This window comes from Cebus imitator, unplaced genomic scaffold (genome assembly GCF_001604975.1).
Source record: "Cebus imitator isolate Cc_AM_T3 unplaced genomic scaffold, Cebus_imitator-1.0 Scaffold208, whole genome shotgun sequence".
Classification (NCBI taxonomy): Eukaryota; Metazoa; Chordata; class Mammalia; order Primates; family Cebidae; genus Cebus; species Cebus imitator.
In genome coordinates this window covers 2,366,848-2,387,976 of record NW_016107523.1, presented here as the reverse complement: position 1 = coordinate 2,387,976, position 21,129 = coordinate 2,366,848, and the positions used below count along the sequence as shown (strand labels likewise).

The 21,129-nt window shown below is 34.4% G+C and overlaps 1 protein-coding gene and 1 pseudogene across 10 annotated transcripts in view; both read right to left on the bottom strand.

Moving 5' to 3' along the window:
* The window catches only part of DMD (dystrophin), a 2,133,401-nt gene that overhangs the window by 744,614 nt on the left and 1,367,658 nt on the right, over nt 1-21,129 (bottom strand). The gene's annotated exons all lie outside the window — the stretch shown is intronic.
* LOC108317800 lies at nt 1,656-2,786 on the bottom strand (annotated as a pseudogene). Its single transcript, XR_005203382.1, has one exon. The product of XR_005203382.1 is annotated as a cysteine and histidine-rich domain-containing protein 1-like (transcript).

Here is a 21,129-nt window from a genome sequence, read left to right as displayed (position 1 = left end):
AACCACAACAACAAAAAACAAAACCATTTTGGTGTAGTAAATGGCTACATGGTCTCAAAATACTTTAAGAGAAAATAAAATATATTATTCTAAAGAAGTAGAGAAAAGAGCCTATCTTCAGCAAAGTAAAAATGATTTAAGGAAAGGAAAAAAGTAACTGAACTTTCAACCTATACATTTGTGATTTAGGCATATCATATATTACCAAGCCAAAACCATGTACAATGTCTAAATTATATATTTAAAATTATATATGCATTATACATATAAACTGATGAGTTAACTTAAATCAATGTCACCACCATTTATTTTGTATATGTTTCTCTAAGACAAAGCACTATTTTCTATTTATTCACTGACAGCTGGGACTTCTCTTATGATATTTATTGATATTGCTAATTACTGATAATAGACAATGTTTTCTGATTAGCTTCATCATAGCTGTAGACTATATTATTGATGATGGCATAGTTACCATTTGTATAATGACTACTATTTGCCTTCCCCAACCCCGATTCATATAGATTCCCACTTTACAGATAAGAAAATTAAGCAAGGGTGGGTGGGATAGTAGTGATGGTAGGGACAATGATGAGAATAGCTTGCCCAGAACCTCATGGGATGTAGGCAAGTTAATATTCAAACACACTTAGATCTGGATCTAACGTTTATGCTATTGGCAGTAGTAACAGCTACTTCTTCATATCTCACAACTTTTTAATAACACATCATCTAAGTGACTTGATCAAATTAATGTTACTTCTAAGCATTAAGAAATTTTGGTTTCATCATCTGAATTTGTTTGACTAATATTATCTCATGCTGAAAAACCAGTCCTATCTCTCTGATAATAGATAATCACTATGGGTCAGCAGGGGACATGCAACTTAATGCAACAATAGTCATTCCCATTCATTGGGATTTTTGAAAAATGATAGCAAAGACCATTGTTCCCACTGCCAACCTGCAGTCTTACTTAAACTGTTCCAATTCCTTTGCTGCCTTCTTCAAAACACATCACAATTAGTCAAACTGTGTGTGCATGTCTAGTTTTGACCATTCCTAAAGAATTATCCTCTATGAGAGTAAGACCTATAACTACCTTGTTCACTCATATCCCTAGAAGCGCCTAACACATAGTAGGTGCTAAAGAAAAAATTGTTGAATGGGCAAATAAATACTGTTGCAACTTTAAGCCTATGGGAATTGAGTTAAGGTGGGCATTACTAGAGACTTTTGTTCACACAGGCAGTTGAAAGTTTCATGGCACAGATTATTTTCTATCTAACTAACCTCCTAGAGTTAAATACAGAATCTACTCTTCTACTTTTAGATTTACTTTAACAATTTTTCTTGGGAAATTTTACATCTTCATGTTATTGATTATAACAGTATCTCAGAAAACCCATTTCTATGAAAAATTAAAATGCTGTTATTTTATGCTTAATCCTTTCATTGATTTCCTTTAAATTAAAATTGCATTTCTTCTATATATTCCTTCTAAGCTAAATTGTGTGCATAATTTAATGTATAACAAAGATGAGAGGCACAAAAAGACAAACTGACTTTAGCTTTTAAGAACCTAATGTTAACTCTGAAATGCCAGATTCAGTAACACACAGAAAAACAAAAGATTACAGCAGCAAGCCACCACATCACACGGTATTAAGAATTCTGAAATACATAATAGCCTTCCTCTCATCTCCTACTCGATCTGTTGTGTCATCTTTTTGTTTTTTTCTGCTTTTTTGCTGCAGGCAGCTCAAGGTTTTACCCACTGCATCGGTTCAGCTTTTCTCATAGTGATCTCAATCTTTGTTGCAGTCATAGTTACATAACTTCACTTTACATCAATCACACCCCATAATTTCATATTTTGATCTGTTTCCTTCTCTCCTTCAAATACAATGTGCACATTTAACAATGTGCTATTCGCTTCTACTCGACTAAGTTCTAGAAGTGAATTTTTAGCATCTACTGAAATGATAACTTTACCTGTACTCTCATGCCAGTCATGTCTACATAGAACAACTTTTCCCCAGCATGCTTTTTAGTCCACATGTGTTTCCCTGTTGTACAGTCCTCTTGGGCTGAGAAAGTATTAAAATCAGAAGTTTTTCTTCTACAACAGCTCCAGTATTTCATCCCCTCATGGAAAATAGGTACTCCAGAATGATATACACAGAAAACTTCTAGACTCTCTAGACCCGGATATGTCTTCGAACACTCTCCATTCTTAAATGAGGTCCCAATATTAATGTCATTATTGTCTTCTTCCTTCTTATCTTCTTTCATTCCCTGATGATAGTTTATCAAGTGCTTGTTTCAGAGAGGCAGATATTTTTAATTCCAAATCTGTCAATTCTTCATCTGGGCTTGGCCTTTCTATTGCTTCTACTGGCTTAGGGGCTTGAATGATGTGTTCCTGAAATTTGGGTTTCAATTCAGATAGTTTCTTCTTCTCAGTAGTCCTGACTTCAGGTTTGACTGGCTCAGGTGGTTTCTCACTATTATGTATAACTTTTGTACAGGCAACAATGCTTAAGAAATCAGAAAAATCAGTTGTTCTTCTGTTACAGCAAGACCAACCCTCTAATGCATCGTGAAAGACTGGAACACCTGGGTGGTATGTGCAAGCATGATCAGAATTGGTCTCAGGATCAAAGCGCTGACTGCAGCCCTGGTTGTAGTACAGCGAGGCCATTTGCTTTTCCCACCGTCACAGGCAAGGACCAAACACAGGGAATGGCAAGAGGATGCATTACCCACTCCCATGTCGGTAGCACTGGTCTTGATTTATTTTCTTTTGGATATATACTCACTAATAGGATTGCTGGGTTGAATGATAGTGCATTTTAAGTTCTTTGAGAAATTTCTAAACTGATTTCCACAGTGGCTGAACTAATTTACACTCCCACCAACAGTGTATAATGTTCCCTTTTCTCTGCAAGCTCACCAACATCTGTGGGGTTTTGAGAGTTTGATAATAGGCATTCTGACTGGTGTTAGATGGTATTTCATTGTGGTTTTGATTTGCATTTTTCTGATGATAAGTGATGTGGAACATTTTAAAATATCTGTTGGTCACCTGTTTGTCTTCTTTTGAGAAGTATCTATCTGTTTATGTCATTTGCCCCCCTTTTTAATTTGCCCCGTGTTTTTAAAACAGGCTGTGTTTTGCCTGTTAAGTTCCCTAAAGATTAAGGATATTAGGTCTTTTTCTGATGGATAGTTTGTGTATATTTACTCCTATCCTGTGGGTTGTCTGTTTACTCTGTTGATAGTTTCTTTTGTTGTGTAGAAGCTATTTAGTTTAATTAGATCCCACTTATTAATTTTTGGTTTTGTTACATTTGCTTTTAAGGACTTAGTCATGAATTCTTTTCCAAAACTGATGTCTAGAATAGTGTTTCGTGGCTTTTCTTCTAGGATTCTCCTAGTTTGAGATTTTATTTTTTTAAATCTTTAATCCAACTTGAGTTAATTTTTGTATATAGTAAAAGGTAGGAGTCCAGTTTCATTCCTCTGCATATGGTTAGCCAGCCATCCCAGCACCATTTATTGAGTAGGGAGTCATTTCCCCATTTCTTATTCTTGTTTACTTTATCAAAGATTAGATGGCTGTAGGTATGCAGCTTTATTTCTCAGTTCTCTATTCTGTTCTACTGGTCTAAGTTTCTGTTTTTGTACAAGTACCATTCTGTTTGGGTAACTGTGGCTTTATAGTGTAGTTTGAAGTTGGTTAATATCATGCTTTATTCTTTTCACTTAGGATTGCTTTTACTCTTCAGACTCTTTTTTAGATTCATATGAATTTCAGAATAGTTTTTTTTTAATAATTCTGTGAAAATGACATTTGTAGTTTGATAGGAATAGCATTGATTCTACAGATTGCTTTAAGCAGTATGTCCATTTTAATGATATTGATTCTTCCTTTCCATCAACATGGAATGTTTTTCCATTTCTTTGTGTTATCTATGGTTTTTTTCATCAGTGTTCTGTAGTTATTCCTGTAGAGATCTTTCATCTCTTTGGTTAGATGAATTTCTAGATATTATATTTTTTGTGGCTATTGTAAATAAGATTGCATTCTTGATTTGGCTCTCAGCTTGAATGTTGCAGTAACATTTTGAAATTAAGGCATGCACATTAGTTTTTAGGCACAACATTATTGCAAACTTAATAGATTACAGTGTAGTGTAAACATGACTTTTCTATGCACTGGGAAACCAAAAATTTCTTGTGACTCACTTTATTATGGTGGTCTGGAACTGAACCTTCAACGTCTCAGAGGTATGCCTGTATACGTATATGTATATGTATATGTATATGTATGCTATGAAGAAAGATTAAAAAGAGTAAGTAGAGAGTGACAGTGGGCTCTATTTTAGGCAATGTGAGCACAGAAGACTGTTCCTCTCTTCAGGAAATGGAATGAAGTGAAGAAATGAGTCATGTCAACATATTGAAGACTATTTCAGGCAGAGGGAAAAGCAAGTTCAATTGCCATAAGGCAATGAGGATTTTGGCTTGTATAAGGATTTGAAGTAGTACAATGCTCTGTTAACATAAATATGTACAGAATCATTCAGGTGTTATAGAGGACAGAATAAAATCTTATCTCTCTCTCTTTCTCTCCCTCTCTTTCTCTCAAGTTGATTATATATACCAAGAACTTAGTAGTTTATAAAATTTCTTATATACCAACCCTGATTTGACCCTTTTAAGATGACAACTCTAGCAGCAGATTGGAGGAAAGATTTTAAGGATAGGAGGCTGGTGAAAGAAACATAGGAAATTCCTTTAGAAGTCCAAGTTCTTATTGAACAAACAGGAGCAGCATGGATGTTCAGGAAGAATCATTCTTATGTTGTGGATATAGGATTGGCAGGACTTGATGGGGAAAAAGAAAATTTTCAGAATCACCAACATATTGTAACTTGGGAGAAACTATCTAAAGGTATAAGGCAGATAGGTGAGCCTGTATATGGAAGCAATAATGTTTTCAGGTTGGACACATTAGTCAAGATGCCTATGAGTAACACTGATGCAAATGTACAGAAAGTAATTGGAAAAACAACTGTAGTGTGCAGATTAGGGGTAAGGCTAAGGATACAGCTTTGGAGGTAAAAACAGTAGTTGTCCAATATTGTCCCAGTGATACTTGCAGAGTGACTGAAGGGGATGGAGCCAGAATTAGGTATTTACCTCCACAGGATAAGAGAAGAAAGTTGAACTAATAAAAGATAAAAGGAGCAGAAGAGACTGAAAAGGAACTTGTAAAACCCCCCAAAAAAGAAGTGAGGAGAGAATTATATGAAAAGGGGTGCCACCATGTTACATATTACAGATAAGCAAGGAAGCTAAGGAAATAATACAAATACTAATACTGAATATATCCTTCACTGGAGGTTAAAATGAAATGAGGGTTTATATCTAATGTTCTGGGTTTACTTTGTAAATACTAGCTGTGCTCCCCCAAATTTACTACATGTTCCCATTTTTAAAATTCAGCAAACAGATTTAGGTAACAACATTAAACTTACTAGATATAACTTACAATGCGAGCAACTATAACAAGGTCAGTAAAACAAATGAATGGGAACATTTGTTCTGGAAAACCAAGGAGTACACACACACACACACACACAAACACACACACACACACACACACACACACACACACACACACACAATCTTTTAGGATAATTTTTTAATTATGGAAGAAACAAACCTAAAATTTATAAGAGTATTAATTCATTCTCTATGATAAAATTTCTCAGTAAGATTTTTAAAAAGTCTTGCAAAATTATAACACATTCAAAAGACTGAATAGTTATTCCTTTAAAATTACCTACAAGTACAATCCAGTGTAAATGCTATACCTTTAGAGAATGAACACAAATAGTCAATATTTCCATCTGTGTTTCTTATGTGCAGCCAAATGATAAGCATCCTTCACTATCAATCCCATATTCTTCAATCACCCATAAATAGTTCCCAAAATCATGAAGAATAGATGCCACTATTCAGAAAGCACTGGCAGATAGGATTAGGAGTCTCCTTGACTACTACAAGGAATTTCCTTAAGACAGCCACAAACAAATTTTAATTAATTGTTATTGGCAAATAAACAGAAACGGCAACAAGGATGACATTTGAGGAGTCCAAGTATTACTTAGAGCTCCAAAGTGCTAAGCAGGTGCTTGCTAGATGATGGATTGAAGAGCAGGTGGCATGCCAAATGAAATGTCCATATTTTTTACTTGCAGAAAATAGAATATTCCCTGTTCAAGTCACCAAAATAGCCCTAGATTTAGCCCTCTGGTGAATGAGCATTGCATAGTCACATCATTTCCTTTTATTGATACATTTTCTATTACCATCTCTTTCTATCATCACTATTGTCATCTCTTCATCCTTCAATGACATAATACAGATTCTAAGTACCTAGATTAGATTTATTCTCAGTTCTATAGAAATAGAGCAACGGGTGAAAGAATTCATTTCAGCTCTCAATTCTTTGTGGTTACTTTTCCTTGGCACATTTTTGGAGAACTGGACCTCTAATTAAATGCACCTTTGATAGATCACTTTAGAAAGACCATTTTGAAGATAAATTTCTATAATTTACCTCACTACATTTATTTGCAGGTTGAATTTATTAGTTCAAAGTTAGGTCAGTTATTAAGGGCAAGATACTATTGCTTGAAGGGTCAACTGTAGTAAATCCAATTAACTTCACTGAAAATATTCTTTAGTATATATTTTCTAAAGTCAGTATGAGGAAAATAAACTATAAGAAACTGACAATTATCCTAAAAATGAAATAGTATGTGAAATAAATTTTTTAATTTGATATTCCTTCATGCAAATAGAATGTGACATAGAAAAGCTAAAAAAACAGAGCGAGAAACAACTCTGAAGAAAGCACACAAGATGGAAACATTAGAAAATGCTACTAAAATTATTAGCTGTGCTGAAAACGGCAAGTAACTGCTATAGTGACATTAATTGCTATGATAATATTAACTAGTTACAGTTGCTAAAACATTTATTATATGTCAAACACTGTGTTTTTCATACATATATACACTCCTACAAAAAATTTTTTATCTAATTTCATGGAAGCTGAAATTGAGAGAGATTAGGTCAGTTGTCCAAGACCATGTGGCTTACAAATGGCAGAGTTGAAATTATATCCAGGAAGTATGTGTGACCATATCTCTACTTCCTTTCTTGACCTTTTGTGTATACTGTGTGTGTGTGTGGGCATGCATGCATGTACATGTGTAGATATGTTTATTATGTCTTTCCAAAATCGACATGCTTCTTAATATTATGTTAATTATTTCTCCCCCTCTTGAACTCAAGTACATTCTACAAAATTCTTCCAGAATATAAGTGAGATAAAATCCTGTCTCTTTTCAAAGAAAAGGAAATAAATTTTTACATAGCCTTGAAAATGCTCTGAGAGTTTCTCTTAGTGGATTTATGATTACCAAACCTCTGATATCTAGGTCAGAGAACTGGTTTGAGTAAACCTTTTATCTCACAAATGCCATCACATCTTTATATGATTTAAGATAAGGTGAAGAAGGCCACCACTAAAATGGAAACATAGCTAATTATAGTGGCCAGCTTTTGTAAGGAGAAAGTGTTCAACTTCAAAGAACATTCAGACAAGAAAGTATTCATTGGATTTCCACCAAAAAACCTCATTTCTAATAATAGAGCATGTTCATTAAGGTTCTTTTTTTCTCCATGTCTTAGTCTTAGTGTCCCCTCCAATACAAGATTGTGCCCTAGGTGTTAAGATCCTTATGATACAACAAGAGTTTTATTTCCTTCAGAGTACTGACCATTCACTACAATGTCATATATAATTTTAAGAATATAACTTGTATTAATTAGGTAATAGGGAGTAATGGTTCACTAACACTAGGAGAATATCATGGTCTCTTAAAATCCAGCCCTGATAGGTTTTTGAAATGGAGTAACTCTCAGCACCTTTTGTTGTATCGCATTACTAATAATGGGCAGTTGCTGATCTGACAAGCAGTGAAGCAAAGATTCGTGATGAAGAGAAGTCAAAAAAACAAAAAAAACAAAAACACCTTTGAGGATAAAAGTAACAAGTCATAGGTAAATTAATATATATTTATATTTTCTAAGGATTGATTTGTTGAACTTTATCTTTCTAATTCAACATTATGCTGATTGTGTAGGCATATGTTTAGAAATTTGGTGTTCTTAGACATAGTATAACAGGGAAAAATTCTTCCTTGTTTTCCTTTCTTGTACTTAATTTCTGTAAATTTTTTTCATTTTACCTACTAATAACCTTAGAATATATGATTATATATATATTAAGAACATATATCTCAAAGCCCATTATAAGAAGGACATAAACAACATTTCCATGTATGTTCAAATGTTTATTTATTTATTTGTTCATTTGACAGACATCTATTCAATGCTTGCTATGTTTCACTGTCTGGGTTAGGAATTGGGAATGCAGACACACAGATACATAATAAACTTAGAGCGTGTCAGGTATAACAACCAGCAAAGTGCAATGTACAATGGAGCACAGAGCAAGAACTGATCAGTTCTGTGCTTGATAGACAAGAAGGTCAGGACAGAAAGGCTGGGAGCACAACCAGCTCATGCACCTTATTATAAGGGGATGGATGGAAGAGAGAATGTACTCCAAGAGGGAATATGGAATATGCAAAGACAGGAAGCAGAAGCAGTATGGAGATATCATGTAAGGGAACGGAAAGTAATGGAGTAGAAGTAGAAAACAAAAGCCAGAGAAAAGAAGAATCTTGTATACTACCCTCAGAACTGTAGTAGAGAAGCTACAAAAAGGGATTGATTGATTGATTGATTTAATATACTTTAAGTTCTGGGTACATATGCAGACCATGCAGATTTGTTACATAGGTATACACGTGACATGGTGGTGATTTGCTGCGTCTGTCGCCCAGTCATCTACATTAGATATTTCTCCTAAGGCTATCACTCCACAATCCCCCATCCACTGCTATTCCTCCCCTAGTTCCTAATCCCCCAAGCCCCGGTGTGTGATATTCCCCTCCCGGTGTCCATGTGTTCTCATTGTTCAACATTGGCTTATGAGTTCGAGAACATGTGGTATTTGGTTTTCTGTTCTTGTGTCAGTTTATTAAGAACGATGGTTTCCAGTTTCATCCCTGTCCCTGCAAAGCACATGAACTCATCAAAAGGGTTTTAAATAAGGGAATGGCACTTATGTATTCCAATTGATCTTCTAAATATATATGAATGAATATATATTTATAAATGAATGCATAAGAATATATGAATAGATAGACATGAGATCTGCTATTAATGCATGGTTTTCGAACCAAGTAAGCTGATCTGAATGAGATATAAATATTGCTACTGAAAAAAGAAGTTCGAGATAAAAATGACAACTTTTTTTTTGCAAATATAAGTTTCTGTTCACTTAATTTTTTCTAACTTTTATTTTGAGTACATGTGCAGGTTTGTCACACAGGTAAACTTGTGCCATGGGGGTTTTGTTTTACAGATTATGTTGTCATCCAGATATTAAACCTAGTACCCATTAGTTATTTTTCCTGATCCTCTCCCTCCACCTAACCTCCACCCTTTGATAGGCCCCAGCGTGTGTTGTTCCCCTCTATGTGTCCATGTGTTCTTATCATTTAGCTCCCACTTATAACTAACTTATTTATAAAGAGTACCTTCTGCCATTTGGCTATTTTGTCAATGACCACAATCAACGGTTTAATCTATCATTGATTATAAGGGCCACTATTGTTATACAAACTAAGAAATCAAAAAAAAAAAATAACCTACGCTTTGTAAACACTATATATTGTACCATATATCTCAAGTTCAGAGACATTGAAATACTAAAAATGCATTTTGGAATCAATGAAATTCTAAGGTTTTTGTGGATACTATGATTGATTTGCTAGTTCATTATTATTCATTTCCTCTCTAATATGGCTGCCCTGGAGTGAATATATTTCTCTTCCCATTGACTTTGGGCTTGACTGTGTACTTTACTTTGATCAATAGACCATGGGCAGAAGAAACATGTGGTAGCTCTTAGCTAGAACTTTAAAGGCAATTCAAGATTTGCTGGTTCCCCTTGTTCTTATCTTCCACCATGAGAGAATAATATGCCATATAGAAGCTGCTCTTTTGGCTGGTGTCCTGGAATGAGGAGACATTTAGAGCAGATCCACAGTTTACAATGAAAAGATTGATTCATAGTGTGGAGTAAAGCTGCAGCTGATCTGCAGACATATGAGTGAGTAATAAATGTTTGCTGTTATATCTTACTGGAATTTTGCCATTGTTTGTTACTGTAGCAAGAGTTGACACAATATTATAGTAAAGTAAACAAAAATATATGATTTCTGGGATGAAAAGACCAAGGTAAGCCTTTAAAATAAATGTGCCTTGGTCACATATATTGACCTCACTATCTCTTATTCCACATAGAAACTGCTAAAAAGGGTGGCAAGAAACAAAATATGAAATGGAATCAGTATTGTGTTGGAGCCTGACTTCTACGGCCCAGGTTGTCAGGCAGACTCTGACAAATGAAGGCTGATGGATAGAAAAACACAACATTGTGCACTTGAGTTTCTTTCTTTTTCCTCTCATGTTGGGTGACTATTCTTTTATTTATCTACAATTAGGTTTGCTAGACCACTGCACTGCAGCTTTCTTTCACTATAACTACATGCTGTCAAGTACGTGCCAAGCTGATTGACAAAGAATGACAGGTTCTCTCTTTCCATTTTCAACCAATCAAGGGCAGCTCAGCAAAGGGAGACTTAAAAAAACTTAGAGATTTATGGATTTCAAAAATAATCTGTCCAAATATACAAAGCATAATGCAGTATTGATTTTTAAACTGACAAGTATTGTGAAACTGAGAAGATAGAATCTACTAAGCTGCATACTGGAAATGTTCAAGGCCAGTGAAAGAGTGGACATAGGTTTGATCATCAAGTGACATCCAGAAGCCTCTGTGGAAGCTCTCCACTCTTCAAGTGGAGGTTTCAAAGTCCTTTTGGCAGAATTCTTTTGGCAAATGAAATCTTACAGAAGTCTTCCAAAAATCACTTGATTCATTGCATAAATATTTACAGATTACTTATTATGTGCTAAACATTGTTTGAGGTACTAGATATGTAACAGTGAATAAAACAGACTATTTTGTCCTCATAAAACTTACATTCTAATGGTGATAATGTACAATAAAAGACAAATTACAGTGCTTTGAATAGTGAAAAGTGCTAAAGAAACATTAAAGCAGTGGATGGGAATGAGAGACTTATGTATGGGGCAAAGGGAGGTGGGATGTGGAGGGTTTAGAAAGTGCCTCCAGAGAAAGCCTCGCCGTGTAGGTTGGTGGTACTTAAGTAAAGATCTGAACAAAGTGAGGGAGCGATTCATGCAGCTATCTCAGGAAAAACAATCTATGCAAAGACAGCAAGTGCAAAGGCCCAGGCACAAGGCTGTATGTGTATGTTCAATCAAAAAAAAAAAAAAGAAAAAGACCCTAGGGTGAGTGGAATCCAGTGAGCAAGGGGAGGGTAGTAGGAATGATAGCCAGAGAGTTGGGGATGGAGGAGGATCGGTCCTACAGGGCATCTTTGGAAGGATTTTGGCTGTTATCCTGAGTGAGATTAAGAACCAGAGGAGGGCTTTCAGCAGAGGAATGATGTGATCTGACTTATTTTTAAATAGATCATTCTGGCTGCTGTATTAAGATCAGACTTAAGGAATTAAGAGAACAGGTGGTAGGTATGAAGAGATTCTTAAGGGGATAAAATCTGCATTGTTTAAATGGAAGGACTTTGTGTAAACCTGAAGCCCTTAGTTTTGAAAACTTTATACATACAGTTCTTAAATAAGGGCCAAAACTCTGGTCTGGTTTAATAGGAGCACAGGACACTGCTTAAAAAAACTGTCATTTAAACTGGTGCTCCTACGGTCTTGCTGCCTTCCTAAGTCCTTACTGGTGAAGGGTATGGGCTCTTGGGCCTGGTTATCTAGGTTCCAATCATAGCATGAATTGACTTTTTCCAACAGAGACCAAATTGCCCATGAAGCCTCAAAAATTGACTGAAATATTTTCTATCTGGCCTTTTAAAGAAAAAAGTTGGCCAACCACTGATGTAGAGAAATGGTTAGGTTCAGGCTTTGTGGCTCTAAAATCCTTCATCATGCATAATTATTCCACAATGTAAACAAATATCATCACACTGTACCCCATAAATATATATAATTACTATACTATTTGTCAATTAAAAATAAAAAATTAATGGGTGTTTTAAATAATTCAACATTAGAAACAAATGTTTTTCTTTTAACTCCTTATATAGATTCATAGAAAGAGTTAAACAACTTATAATTACTATTTATTGATTGATTTATTATTTTGAGACAGTCTCACTCTGATGCCCAGGCTGGAATGCAGTGCCATGATCTCAGCTCACTGCAACCTCCACCTCCCGAGCTCAAGTGATTCTTATGCCTCAGCCTCCAGATTAGCTGAGATTACAGGCATGCACCACCAAGCCTGGCTAATTTCTGTATTTTTAGTAGAGATGCGGTTTTGGCATGTTGGCCAGGCTGGTTTCGAACTCCTGGCCTCGTGATCCACCCACCTAGGCCTTCCAAACTGCTGGGATTACAAGTGTGAGCCATCGCACTCAGCCAATTTATAATTATACTTTAGAGCAGAGGTTAGTAAACATTTTCTATAAAACACCATATAGTAAATATTTTAGACTTCGTGGGTTATGTTTTCTCTCCTCATACCCAAATTCTGCCAATGCAGCATGAAAGTAGTCAGGTCCAAAACATGAACAAATAAATGTGGTTGTATTCCAATAGCACTTTATTTCTGAAAATAGGTAGAGGGCTAAATGTGGTCCTTGGACCATAGTTTGCTGCCTCTTGCTTTAGGACATTACAGTGTTGTTGGAAATAATCAGTCTAGAAATAAAAACATCTGAGTTCTAGGCTTATTAATCCATGAGTTGGGGCAAGTCATTTAACTCCTCTGAGTTTCAGTATCTTTAAATATAAAATAAATAAAAACAGATATTGTTGTGAATAAAGGGTTAAAAACACCCTTTGCCCATCTGCATGATAATTTGTCCTTCAATCAACTTACTAGCTCCCTTCTCCCTAGAAAACTGATAAAGTTGGAATGTCAAATGTGTTAGCAGGCAACATTGCTTCAGATTTAAAAAAATGTTCGAGACTGTTAAATTACACCTTGGTTAAATGTTCTACATATGAACTATAAATGCCTAATGGAAAAAAACCATAATTTTGGGGATTCCCTTTTGAGGACCTTGGAAACTATCTTACAAGGCATTGGCCTCTGGGATGCATAAGGCTTCTAGGCCAGGGTTGAGCCAGGATCTCTATTTGTTTCCTTCCTGTGCACCTGAGATGCTATGTGAGAGTGGACAGGTGCTGTGAACTGAATAGCTCTTAGATGGCTCTGTGGTGCTCCGGAGATTGCTATGCATACTAATCCTACTAAAGAGAGATGCCTGATGCTACCTTCCTGCTAAGCTATGTTCCTATATCCTTCTAAGGGAATTTGATACTGAATGTGTTCAGTCATGTAGTATTGTTCAGTTGCACCTAATCAAATAAGGCTTCTTGATGAGTTTTATAAAAATCAATTATAAGACTGTCATTTTATTTCAACAGGTTAGCTGCTCTGAAATTGGGACACCTTTTATCAATGATAGCGTGTCACAGTCTAAATTGGCAGCACATTTTTCTTGGTGAAAAATAAAATAATGATGCATATTCTAATCAATGGTATCTTAAAAACAATAAAATATGGTAAGTGACCAGGCTTTTCATAGTAGATCAGGATGAAATGATTTACTATATGTAAAGGTAATACTAACTGCTACCATTTGTTGAAAACTTACTAAGTGCAAACACCCTGCTATGCACTTAACATAAATCACCTTAATTAATCTCACTCAATCTCCATTGTAGAGCCTCTCCACACATACTATTAACATTTTTTATATTCAAAAAGTAGAGTCACAGAAGGTTAGAAACTTGCTTAGGGTACAAGCTAACATATGGTGAATCTGAGATTTGAACCATAGTCTGAGGCAAATCCTGCAAACATAATTACTATACCACCGGTTCTATGAATTTATTTAAATATGGTACCAATAAAAATAGATTTTATTTGATGAATCCCATGGCTCAGAATCGAACAAATTAGTTTCGATTAGGATGTAATGTGAGCTTAAATCAGGGTTTCTCAGCTTCAGCCCTATTGCCATTTGGGACTGGATAATTATTTCTTGTAGGGAGCTACTCTGTGTGCTGTAGGATATTTTGCAGCGTGTCTGGTCACTATTCACAAGATGCCAGTAGCACTTTCTCCTCCCCCACGTGTGACAACCAAAAATATCTCCAGCAATTGCAAATTTCCCCTGGAATCATCTGTGGTCGAGAAGCATTCTATTATTGAATATATGAAGGAACAAATGAAAGAATGTCTGTTCATGGTCTATATTTTCAGTGTACATGAATTAGAATGACATAATATGAATATCTTTCCTTCCTCTTTCTTATATGCAATATTGTATGCAATGTCATCTGTTCATATACTCTTTCAGATGCACTTTTATCATGCTATGACTCTTAACATTCATTTGAGTGTGGTCCTGATGAACTCTGTCACTGCATGTTTCAGTTTCTGGATGAATTGGTCCTAATATCACTGGATTATATATCCCAAAAGGATTAGGGAATACAATAGATCTATATACAAGAAAAGCAAATATTACAGAAAAGTGATTTTGACTTATCTCTGAATTGTGGCCAGTGATACTTGCATTACTTTAAACCAATTTAGAGCATCTCTAAGTTATTACTCATACAGTAATTGGACATGGTTCTTTAAGTCTTAACAGAATATTTACTTAAACCTGTAACTATTATTAAACAGTAGAAGTTTATTTTAAAACATAAAATAGCAATTAGGCTAATTTTCATTAAAGGTAAGAAAAGAACAATTCAATTCTGGCTTTATGACTGACATGCACTTTAAATAAAATTAAAAATGTTTTGTTTTTACTATTAGGTTCTGTACCAAAATTATAGTCATTATCTAAAACAACTCTAAGTGCTACCGTAAGTTATAAACTCAAGCAATCGAATGGGCAACTGAATTAAACTCGTGTTTTTTTTTTTTTTTTTTTTTTTAAAGACAGCAACAATATATTTGTATTCCCTTTAATGAATACTCTTCTGAAACATGTAAAGAAAACAGCAAATATATGTGTTTCTGAAATCAAGGAAAAGGACACATTATGGAATAAAGACAATTCCCAGGTTACTCAATATGTCAGTCTTTGTCTGGGATACCAGGTCTTTATCTGGCCTGTTGCACTTAACTTTTATATGCTTATAAGTCATTATTTCCATATGTACTGCTAAGTGATCATTTTCACCTGTCTCCTAAAAAGTCAATGAGAAGATATTGGATAAGGAATTATAGACTCATCTACTAGGTGCATATAATCCAGAACTCTACTAGAATCCAGAATATACAGAGAACTCATATTAATCAGTAAGAGAAAGTAAACAATCCAATGGAAAATTGGGGCAAGTATATGAAGAGTCAACTTACAGAAGGAAATATCTGCCCAACAAACTTGAAAACTTGTTCAACCAGGGATATGCAAATTAAAATAATAAATTCCTGCCACTTCTTGCTGCTGGTGGAAAAACAATTTGCAATATATAATAAAATTAAAGATGTGAATACTCTAATGAGGTAGCAATTCTACTTCTAGGTATTTTCATATGTATATCTGAGGAGACATACAAAGAATGTTGTTTCAGCATTATTTACGTTAGTGAAAAAGTGGAACAATCTGATTATTCATTGTTAATCTAACGAGCACATTGTTTTGTTTCTATTAACATCAAGAATACTTTTACCAGATTACTTTTCTATTCTAAAGCCATTTTAAATATTTGTTCTTATTTTTATGGAGTCCAAAGTTCTGTTTAACCTAGTCATAAGCAAACTTAATACCACCATTATAATGGACTTATTGAAGATATTAAAGATAATAAAATAACAATACTGTCTATAACAAATCTGACTTTAGTTATAATGGCATACACATTATAAAGTTCAAATAGCATCTCTTGAGTTCTGAGTGAAGCATAGGAACGTGTATGTGTGTATGTGTGTGTGCATAATTTGTATTTGTGTTATCTCTCCAATTATGTAAATCATGAATACTTATTACTATGCTAATATCAGAAGATGTATTGTAATAAATGTTACATGAATTATTAATTCTGTGTTTCTTATCACCTATTTCATCAAATAATTTTAAAGACAGCGATGCTATGTATCCACATTTTTTCTACTTGTTCACAAAAGTTCCTTCAAAAAAGTCTTAAAAATTAAAAGTATGCACACATGGCTTTGTAATTTCATGTTTCAATAAGGAGAATTTTAGTTGGATCCTATATGTTATTGTGAGTGCTTCCATGTTTTGCCTTCTAAATGCTTACCAAATGTATTAATTTCAAGAATGCCAATCTCGGCCGGGCATGGTGGCTCACATCTATAATCCCAGCACTTTTGGATGCTGAGGAGGGCTGGATCACTTGAGGTCAAGAGTTTGAGACCAGCCTGGCCAACATGGTGAAACCTCGTCTCTACTAAAAATGCAAAAATTAGCCTGGCATAGTGGTGGACACCAGTATTCCCAGCAACTCAGAAGTCTAAGGGAGGAGAATTGCTTGAACCCAAGAGGCGGAGGTTGCAGTGAGCCAAAATCACACGGCACTGCACTCCAGCCTGGGTGACAGAGCGAACTCCGTCTCAAAAATAAAATAAAAATACCAATCTCATTTTAATGACCAGTATGTTATACAATCAATTATTATAATTTTAAGCTGTTTAATGTTAAAATTTAAACTTTTCTTAAAATAGTCTAATTTAAATAATTATGGATGCCTTCATTAACTATTATTTGTGCCCTGTTATGCTCAGTAACTGCCAAATATTCATTATGTCCAGGGGGGCACTGAAGTGTTCAGGATTTGGAAACTGTAGCTTCAGATGTATTAAGCATGCAAACTCTACATTTTTTTTATATGTATCATTTTGAAATTACAAAACAAATTAAATGCATTTACACTAAGTAATAATTTAAGCAGTTAACCCTAGGGTGTTTCTTTATCAAAATATATGTCAGATATATATTGTAGGGTTTGATATCTCCTAAATGCACATATATATATATATATATATATGATATAAAAATATATAAGATATTTATATTTTACATATCCTATATATCAGATTCATGATATATAAAACATATATATAAAATATATGATGTTTATATTTTATGTATCACAAATCACACACTGATCCATTCATTCAGTATGTGAATGCATGAGTCTAATTCCACTGACACTACTACTCAAAGGGGGGTCAGTAAGAATAAGGGGAAAAATGATATGAATAGGAAAAAAGTAGGCATATGGCAATTTGGGAGTATTTGGAATATAAGGTTATTCTTAGTTGAGTAAAGCTGACAAAAATTGCATAGTAGCATCAGCTAATTTTGCCTATTAAATGATAGGGGTATTTATATAACAGAATTGTATTTGTTAATTAGAATCATAATATACTCTTCAGTGCTATAGAACTTAACATAATAATCGAAGTCTCAGTATACAGAATTGTATATTCAAGAGGACATATTGCTATGGCATTTCTAAGCAGCAAATTCAATGCATAAAGTCTGGATGGTTATATCTTCATTGGAGAGGATCATGTTACTTTATAAATATTTTCATACTGATAGCATCTAAGTTAATTCTGAATTTAAATATATCAAGTATTACTTAATATATTAAATATTACTTAAAACCCTTCAAAATGTTACAAAGTTTCATTAGAGACATGCATCTTTATATTATTTTGCCAATAAAAATTATATTATTATCATTGGTAATTTTTCTCAACTCTCAAATATGAATGGATATTTAAATTGGTATGAGCTCTTGAGATGGTAACTGAAGAGTGAAATAGCTTTATTTAAAATAGATATTTCTTATTCCTTTTTTCCCCCATTGGAAAATATAGTCACAGAGATTATGGCTACAATTGATCTTGCTTTTGTTTTCCCCCCAGCATCTGATAAAGTGTTCTACCTGTAAATACCAAGTTCATTTCCTCCCCAGCTAAATGAAAATGTAACAAGTGGCTTCATGTTGCTCTAATTTTTTGGCAGACAGCCTTACACATAATGATAGTCATGCTTGTTTTTAGAGGTGTATAATTACATGTTTAGAATTTTAAGTGTTCTTCAGCAGTAACTCAGAGATTTAAGGATCCCTTTAGTGACTGATATAGTTTAGTCAGCAGAGCACCGTATTTCCTGATGAAAATATGAGCTCAGAGCCACAAGGTCAGCAGGGTAGAGGCTTATCAGGCAGACAAGGGGAATTGTTGCAGAGAGCAGAGGGTCAGAGGAGACTGCAAGTACCTGCATAGAGATCTTAGGTCATGTATAATGTTCCCTCATCTGTCAACCCAGTTGTCATTTTGGAGAGGAGCAGGAGGAGAGCAAGGAAATCTAAAAGACTGGTCATTATCCAGGAGGTCCCAACCCATAAAGAGAGACTGGTGAAATCACTGTTTCAGAGTGAGATAATTTTTTCTCACTGCCCAGTATAAGGAAGGGTTATGAGGATCACTGAGAAATAAATGAAGAAGCTGTCATTCTGAGAATCAATATCTGGCTCCAAGACATACCCATTCAACTTCTCCTGCATATTTATTGTATGGGTGACAATTTATCAACTTAATAATGTATGACAGTGTTTCTCAAACTGTGGTTCCACAGACCAGCAACCTCAGTTTCACATTAAATTTTAAGAAACATGGCTCTAGATAGCATATAGTAGAACAAGGAATGGATAAGTGTTATTAATGCTTCCCAGATATTAATTCATTTACATACTTATGGATATAACATTTATCTTTAAATGATACGGCTTTGCGAATAAACAGCTTCATGAATATAAAGAGACAATGGAGAAAGGTGGCTAAATTTTTTAAAAAGTTGTGATTAGAAGGATTGAGTTGTTTTAAGTATTACATATTGCAAGTGCATAGCATTTCTGAATGCATCTGAAATCCTAACCTGTTATTTTCTACCAACTCTCAGTGGCACCAAGGGAGGCAACTTGCAAGTTTAACACCTTCCTCATTTATCTTCCATTGTTTCTACATTGCATTCTGTCTGCCAATCAAAGCCATCCCCTGGGCAATACAGTTAGTAAACCAGGTGGTCTATTCATCCACTTAAGCAGAAGTTGTTTGAAAACTATTGGAAGTGTTCCCATTTTACTCTTCCACACAAATTCAGAAAGAGATGACATCCATGGGCAGAGCAGAGTTTTCTTTAGAGTATATAAAAAAATGATAGCATGGCTTCTGATGTTCTTTTATAACTTCCTTCAACCTATTATCTAAATTTCCTTCTAAGGGAGCAGTGAAGAACTGTTAAGTAAAAATTAAAATTCTAATATGCAGTAAAAGCATTACTTCAAGAAAGTATAAAAAGATATACGGTGACAAAATTACTTTTAAGGTGTATTTCAAGCAAGAGAATGATCTAGGATAGGGTAGAACTGCTTTAGGGGAAAATGGTATAATATTGGTGAATGGAAAACAGGAATTGAAACCTTTTAATTTCTATTGGGTTTGTTTCTTGTATGTCAAGAGGAATGATATTCTGACTGCAAAGAATAAAACAAATAGCAATGATAGAAAACTGGTGTCCAAGAAGGGTAAAGAGGTTAGAAAGCCCCCAGCTTCTCAGAATTAACTCTCTTGATGCAGATAAATTACATCTCCGTACACTAATACAACTGGCAAGTCAAATGGCAAACCACTGTGGTTACTCATGAAGACTGGGAAAGCGTAGTTTTGATTTTCACAAGAAAAAATAAGTGTGGGAATAAAATGTTAAGCTTCCAGATAGTTATTTCAGATTTGGCTAGAAAATACAATGCAGGGAGAAGCCACACACCTTCTTTAGGCAATGAATTTTGAAAGAATGAGAGTCAGTTGACACGGGCACTTTGGAAAGACACAATCTGTTCTAGTCATCAATATATTGTTAAATAAGAAAATGAAAGCAAATATTTACATATCGGTTAAAAATTATAAAAATATGTATTTGTGCAACAATTTGTCATCTCTTTGAAACTCTGTCCAGGATTGATGGCTAAGAAGAGCAAAAACCATTCCTATGCAATTCAAAGTTTAGTTTTGATGTTTTCAGTTTATAACCTTAAGACTAGAATCTGTTTCTCATAGAAAATCTTCATTAAAACCTTTATTTTAGAAAACCATGTTTTTACTTCAAGATGTAAACTATATTTGCCTAAGTAAGAGACCAATAATCCAAAAGAGAAAATTGACAAAATAATGTGGCAAACAGTGCATAGAAAAGGAAATAAAAATGACTCTACAACACATGAAAAAATTCATATTCACTCACAAAAAGAATAAAGGATTCAAATAAAAATGACAGATATCATCGTTTTTCTTGTTTAGAAGATTAAAAAGGTTGATGATACACTGAGTGGGCAAGGGTGTAGGGAAAAGAAACCTTTCATAATACTGATGAGATGTTCTATGAAGAATAATTTGGCTAAATTTACTAACAAGACAAATGCCAGTTTGACCCAGCCATTCTATTGGTAGGAATTTATCACATAGATATATTTGCAATGTGTAAAATGATGTGCACAAAGACATTTTCATATCTTAGACAAAAGTTGAAAAAAACTAAAGTCTCAGTAATTGGAATGCTGCTCAAGTGAATTATGGTATACCTTAGAATAGAATAGCATGCAATTGTTTTTTTTTTTAAAAGGAGAGATAAAGCTCTTTAACTACTAATACAGAAAATTATCACCAGTATGTGTATTTATGTACACATAAGCCATATGCTTTACTCTTTCCTTTCTTATAAGGGAGGGAGAAAGTGC